Genomic DNA, 6,860 nt, shown 5'->3' on the forward strand with positions numbered 1-6,860 from the left:
ATGTTCGATCTCAAGTCTTTCTATGTTAAAATATTAAAACAAAACCAAACAATTCGATCATCTTCATAGTCTTAAGATAAAATGAATAAAATAAGAAATAAAATAAACAAAAACACACACAAACAATAATTTACTCGTTATATGATGATCATGATGATGGTCCCCTTACAAAATTTTGAGCAGAATCACTGCCCAAATAGAATACAATTATTTTCAGTTGTTTTGCTTAGAAAAGTGTTTTTAACACAAGCAGCGACCCTCTGTTCTAAAAGCATATATACATTGGGCCTAATTAATAAGACCCTTAAATTGAGATAAAAATTGCGGCCATAAAATACATCTAATTAAATGCTTAAAAGGTCTTTACACGACAAACAATAATGACACTACCCAGTTACAGATTTAAGAAGAATTGGATTCCACACTAAAACTGATCTCCATAATAATCAGTGGTGGGTTTCATAATTCAATAAAGATGTCACGAGTACTTCTGAAGAATTACGTTCGGGATGCTCCACTTGACAGACTGACAAGGCGTTGTTCCGCCACGTATTCCAAACAAGCGCCTAAATTCCACCACACACGGTCGACGCTCTGCAAAAAGGTTGTTTCGCAATATATTTCAGTCATGTATCATATCTCACAAACGGAGAGCGACCAACGGTGCACTCGAACTTAATGGTTCATTTTTGACGTAGGACAACGTCTAACCGGATTATATGGGGAGTAAAATGAAAATTTATACATTAAACATGTAGGAAAACATGTTTAATGTATAAATTTTTTTTAATGTATAAATTTTTTCCATTTTTTCTACTACGCGTCAAGCTTATCTACTGCTTATTGATGAAGACGTAGACTGAAAGCTATAGCGAGATAGGTGCCAATCAGGAATAATCTGTTTGATGAAATTCACACGTTAGATGATCAATATCATCCATTTGAGAGGTGCTGAGATGTGCAGATGATGGTATTCCAATCGTTGTTCTGCCTCATAGCATGTATTTACATCATGTATTTTGTCACTTTACATTTTCGTGTGAGAGGTACTGGTGTGTGAACAGGATTGCAAGCCTTGCGTGAAAAAATGGGTGGGTTATATCTATGATATATCCGCAAGGTTGACGTAGGACTACCGTTGCCTTAGTAATCATTTGTTTGTATTGATTAAATTATTGATTGAATGAGTATTGTGTCCGTAACCGCTTTTGTATTCCGTGTTAGAAGAACACAATCCAGAGTACAATAAGGCATGCGGATATAAAAGTACCCCCAGCTTGCGTGAATCAATAACTTCAACATAATTTTTTTTACACTGAAGAGGCTTCAAACTTAAAAATTCATTCGCCTTTAGTATCTGTAATGCCTGGTTTTCCTAGACTCCTCGGTTTTGAAATCCGTGTTAGGGAAGTGCATTCATTCCGCTATGCATATATGTATGAGGAACAGAAGTGCCACCAGCCTGCGTGTATTTGCATTGTTCCCCTTCGTTTTGAAGCTGTGTTGGGTAATCCTTGACATTTCACAATTATTCAATTGTTTATCTCAAGAAAAACAACATATTATTCATCGTGATAGATACGTATTATTTCCTATAATTCCTATCAATTGATGCAAACATCTTTGCGATCTATTAAGAAATGCTCAAGTTAAAAGCGTTCGAAAACTTCCATTTTTTCCTACTTGAACAGTGCCAAGATTTTCAGTTTACCCCCTATGTCTTCCGGTTATACGTAGTCCTACGTCAAAAACTCAAATCTTTTTTTTTAGCGACAGAATAAAAACACTTGTTATATGTTGGCAGAAATGTGAAATTATGGTGACATTGAAAAATAACACATAAGTGTGAAGAATTATATTTTTGGTGCGAACTTGATAATTTTTTTCTTCAATAATACATTTTCACAACCAGTTTCCAAACTAATTCACACAATATGTAAGTATCTAAAAAAAATTACAAATTTAAACACCCCTAATCATTCCACCGCTGTTCCATCAGTCAGCTCGTCTTCACCCCGCGTCAAAGATGAACATGAAAATATGATGATTTCCCCATCCGAAGAGATCCCGGTGCGCTCGGTAGTTGTAGCTGTTTTCTTCCCCAATTGTGTTCATCGCCGGACACGTGTCAGCTAACGCTTCATCTCAAACTCGCGCCCGTCACGTGACAGCTACAGAAATCCTGCGTTCCTCCGGCGCTGTTTGTCGGTGGAAAATCAATTCCAACAGGAGGAACCCCCCTGTCAGTCAGGAGTAGTTTGCTCTCTCTTCCGCCATGGGACACAGTCTCTTCAGCGGTGATATTTATGCTGCTCGTTGGAATAACAATGAATCGTTCAATTTTTTTTTCCTGTTGTGTACTTCATTTTGCTATTGTTAACAGTTTGTACCGAAAATGTTATTCATTTTCCATTTAGGAAAATATCAATTGCAGCGTGAGGGCGCGGGAAAAGGGATGATATGCTCGTGCAGGTTTCGATTCGGGACAAACGGTCCTATAACAGCTTTTGGTGTCATGCAATTTGCATGTTAATTTAGTACAAACACGGATTAAAATCATTCGGCATTATTGGACAATGATGAGATTATTAGAATGAGGTTGGGGATAATTTATACTGGATTTTGTAGGGTATAAATATTGAATTTACATTGTAGGAACAATTTCCTGTCAACTGTTGGGGAATTTCAAGATTTTGGAACTTTACCAGATTCTTATATATCGTCTTACGAGGATCAGGTATGAAGTGTCATGCGTAACTTTGACTAAACAAACCTGTTCCGTCAAACGTCAAATGTATTCAAAATTGAACCTAAAGGAGTAAATATAGTTTAAAAATGTACATTCAAAATGGTTTTTTTACTGAATATTACTTACAGCGTAATGTCCCATGTTCCATGTCCCATGTTTTTCCCAGCCTTCCGATTAAAAATGCGGGTTCGGCCACCAGCACAAGGCGTATCAATTTCATCCTGTTTGTGCACAAAATTAAATCGCGTGTCAAAAGTCGCCATTGTTATGGAAAATTTACACGCTCCAATGATGGATTTGGTAAGTGAGAAACCGGATTTAATCCCATCGTTCGGAACGTTACAAAATTCAAAAAAGGGTCACCGAAAATAAATTTCAACGCCTCTATAGTTTCAATTGGAAAATTTTTAAAATATACACAAAAACACACACCGGAAAGCGGATTACAACATGATGACAGTCGTGCAGATCGAGATCCTAGCAATGTTTTCGGTCCCATTCACTGGACTGGACGCTAGGGAGTCCCGCCGGCCGGAGTGGGTCACGTGACAGCCCACATTGTTTGTTTGCATAATTTAAAGGCTCGCGGCCGCTTTTTAGCCATGGATATCAATCATCGCGAAGTGAAGAAGACGGCGGCACGCGTCCGTTACTGTTCGCTAAAATCTCTCGTTAAAAAAAAAGGGGTGTACTTAAATTTTGACTCACTTCCTGCGAAACCATCGCACATGCACACACACACACACACACACACACACACACAGTTGATTAAAACTTCCGAAGCGTTCACCACCGACGTTGAGTTTCAGGCGGCTGGTGGCTGGCGGCCACTTTTGTTATTCCACATAATGTTCCTCCGGATGGGAAGGAACAGTTCTTGACCGCAATGCAATTACCGATCTTAATAGACCTTTTCTCCTGGACCGGGGTCAATTGCTGCTACCTGTGTCCGATGTTGCATCTAATTGGCAAGTGCCGGGCGTCGAATAAAAGTTTACAAACTGTCGTAAACACACTGGGATCGTGTGCTATCCGGCCAATGGTCCGAGAGGTAATTATTCAGAAAATTTGGATGGGGAACGCTACCGAATGCAATAAAAACAAACGGGATATGTTTGTATAAAATGGTAATCTGACTGTCGAAAAGATTCCAATTATGACGGCTTTCGGGATTGTAGCCTTTGGTGGCAATTCATGCAATCCGGAATGAAGGGTCGTTGCCGTAAATTTGAATTTGCGGTTCTTATAGCAGGAACTTATGGTACAACAGCTGATATTTGGTAATTGGGATATACCAGGAGGGCGATTCCATGTGACTACTTCTTTTAAACAAGAAACTACACTCTACTTGTATATTACATTCATAAGAAAACAGTGGAAGGGAGCCAAAAATGGTTTTGAAATTAAAAATAAAATTAAGTATTTCAGACGATGTTTTAAAATACTATGATGTATTCCACGTTAAATGTTCATAGGCAAAAAATCATCTAATAGGTACTGAATCGTAACAAAGCAAGAGTTTTCATTAACAGATAGCTGGCATATTTTTGTATTATTTCTTTTAGCTTATCTCCTCGATTCAAATAGGATGTTTTGTATTGCATAAATCCAGGTTAATGTTCTTTCCTATTTCTAACCGTTCTCGAGATAAAACAAACTTCATATAATGAAAATCGTGCTCGGGAATTAATGAAAAATTCACACTGCTGCTGAACATTGCAACGAAGGTTTCGACATCTTATAAAAATTTGGACTGAGGGTTCCATGGATCTCAGGAATGACGTCAGCTACCGAAATTTCAGTGTCAAAAGAAAGGTGTCACAACCAGGGTTGCCATAATAAAATCTGTGTTTTCAATCTCAAAAAATCTTTTTATCTCAGTTATTTCTCAGAAAATCTGTGTTGGAATCTGTATAAAATTTAAAAGTCCAAATTTGAAGCATAGCCCTTAGTTTTAGTATCAGTGATTGGCATAGTTATTATGAATTCGGCGATGTTGAAGGTATTCACGTAGAGCCAGAATTGCAGTAAAAATACAATGCTTCATTGAGATGTAATGGAAGTTCATACAGCTACCAGGGCCTGCTTGTTTACATTGCGCTGCGTAAGTAGCTTTCTTATAACACTTACAATAATTTGGGAACTCGCGATCTGCTATATGCAGTTGATCTATATGTTTGTGAAACGGTCTAGTATAAGTATTTAATGCTTTTGTGTTTTTCTTTTTCGTTATTAGTTTGTTTGTCTTGTCCCCCCATCTCACCGTCGCCCACCCTCGACAGACAGTCGAACACCAGATGCTATCCCTGGTCATTATGCACAATGCTACAGTGCGTGCGGCAACTCTCGGTTGAGACAACGATACCTCATATCCATATCCCTAACCTGACCCGTCCCACAAAAATGTTGCCCTTTTAACCTCGAGTAAACCACGAGTATTCGGTCGAATCCTACTAAACATAGAAATTAGTTGAAACTTTGTATAAACAAACCTTGAATTAGCGGCTCCGCAAAGCTTATGCGATTGAGCCTTACAAATAAATGAATTGGAAAAAAAAAATTACAATAACTTAATAAGGTAACAATTCAAAAAGGGAAAACTCTCAACAACATACTTAAGATACGGACAGGTTCTGATTTTATTTAGATTTATATTTTTTTCCTGCTCCGTTCAGTAGCTTCCGATTCTACAGCTTCAACACCGACGTAGGTTCGTGTGGTTTATTCAAATGCCGTTAATCTCTAGCTGCCGTTGCCTCTCTAGGTAGCGTTTAACGACGGGTTCCAGTAAAAGTCATTTTGAGCATCATTTCCGTGACGCGACCGATATCTACTTTTTAATTTGTTCTCGCAAAAGTATCGGTGATTCTTCAAAATTATTTCAATCCATAAAACAAGAAGTTCGAAAGTAAAATGAATTTTCACGACAGTATGAGCGCACTTTCGAAATACATATTCACTGTGCTTTAGTAAGAAAAAGATGAGCAGTGTTACTAACATTTTTCCATTTTTTGAGTGCACGAATAATTATTATTACGCTATTGACGGCTGGATGTGTAGATGCTGTTTGAAAATCGGCCATTTTTGTTAAAAATCGCTGTAAGGAAGCTCATAAAAAACGGAAAAATGAGATACCAAAAAACTGCTATGTATCGTTTTGGATAATCCATTTTTACATGCTGATAAAAAAATTTAGCCAAATCGGTCGAAGATATCGATACCACTAGTTGAAAAAACATTGTTTCGAGAAAAACGCTTTTCAATTTCGCTCAGCAATACTTATATCCCTTGAGGTGACTTCATGCTTTTGACTGTAACTTTCCAAAGTATTCAAATATCGAAAAATTCTCTTAGGACAACATTTCTGAGGGCATAAGCTTCCCAAATATGCAAAAAACAAGAATTTGATATTTTCGATTTTCCAGACCCCCTTAAATAATTTCGAACATTCACGTTCCCCGAAAATTATTTTTCTGTACGCGATCTATATGCGTGGTATATAATTTTTTTGACATATAAACCTGATGCAGACTAAGGCACATCATTTCTGTTACTGGCTGTTCAAATCCGTTGCATTTTTCTCGAGTAATAGATCATAAAGCAAGCTACAGACTTTTGCATCTTTTCACCTTAGATCGAACATGAGAAAACAAGGCTTCACGCTACATACGAATGCCAAAATGGCTCTCATTCAGACTGATTCGAACGGTGGGAAGGAAAAATATTATTGACATCAAGCCATAACAAATATTGAAACGTTATCTTAAAAAAAATCTGTAAATCTGTATGAAATTTAAAAAAATCTGTAATTCGTATCACCAGATTCTTGGTTCCAAAAAGTCTAAAAAATCTGTATAAATACAGATTATTTTGTAGATATGTTAACCCTGGTTACAACCAGAGATGCCAACCTTCCTGATTTTTTCATGATTTCCCAGACTTTTTAGCACGTTCCCTGATATCCTGACGAACACTCAACTTTACCTGATTTTCTGAAATTATCCTGATTCTTACTGATTTTTGTAGTTTTTAATTTATCAGAATATAAATTATCCGTGATAAATATACTTTCCATGCCAAAGTTTTCTTAGTTGGAAATTAGAACTCTCAT

General features: G+C 37.2%; 1 long non-coding RNA gene across 1 annotated transcript; it reads right to left on the reverse strand.

Annotated features, from left to right (window-relative positions):
* Window positions 1–1,978: 1,978 nt before the first annotated feature.
* Window positions 1,979–3,310, reverse strand: LOC129763204 (uncharacterized). The gene is made up of 3 exons (XR_008740829.1): window positions 2,876–3,310; window positions 2,774–2,810; window positions 1,979–2,309 (listed from the first exon to the last, which is right to left on the reverse strand). It is a non-coding gene; the product is annotated as an uncharacterized LOC129763204 (long non-coding RNA).
* Between the last annotated feature and the right edge of the window lie 3,550 nt (window positions 3,311–6,860).

Source organism: Toxorhynchites rutilus, chromosome 1, assembly GCF_029784135.1.
Source record: "Toxorhynchites rutilus septentrionalis strain SRP chromosome 1, ASM2978413v1, whole genome shotgun sequence".
NCBI lineage: Eukaryota > Metazoa > Arthropoda > Insecta > Diptera > Culicidae > Toxorhynchites > Toxorhynchites rutilus.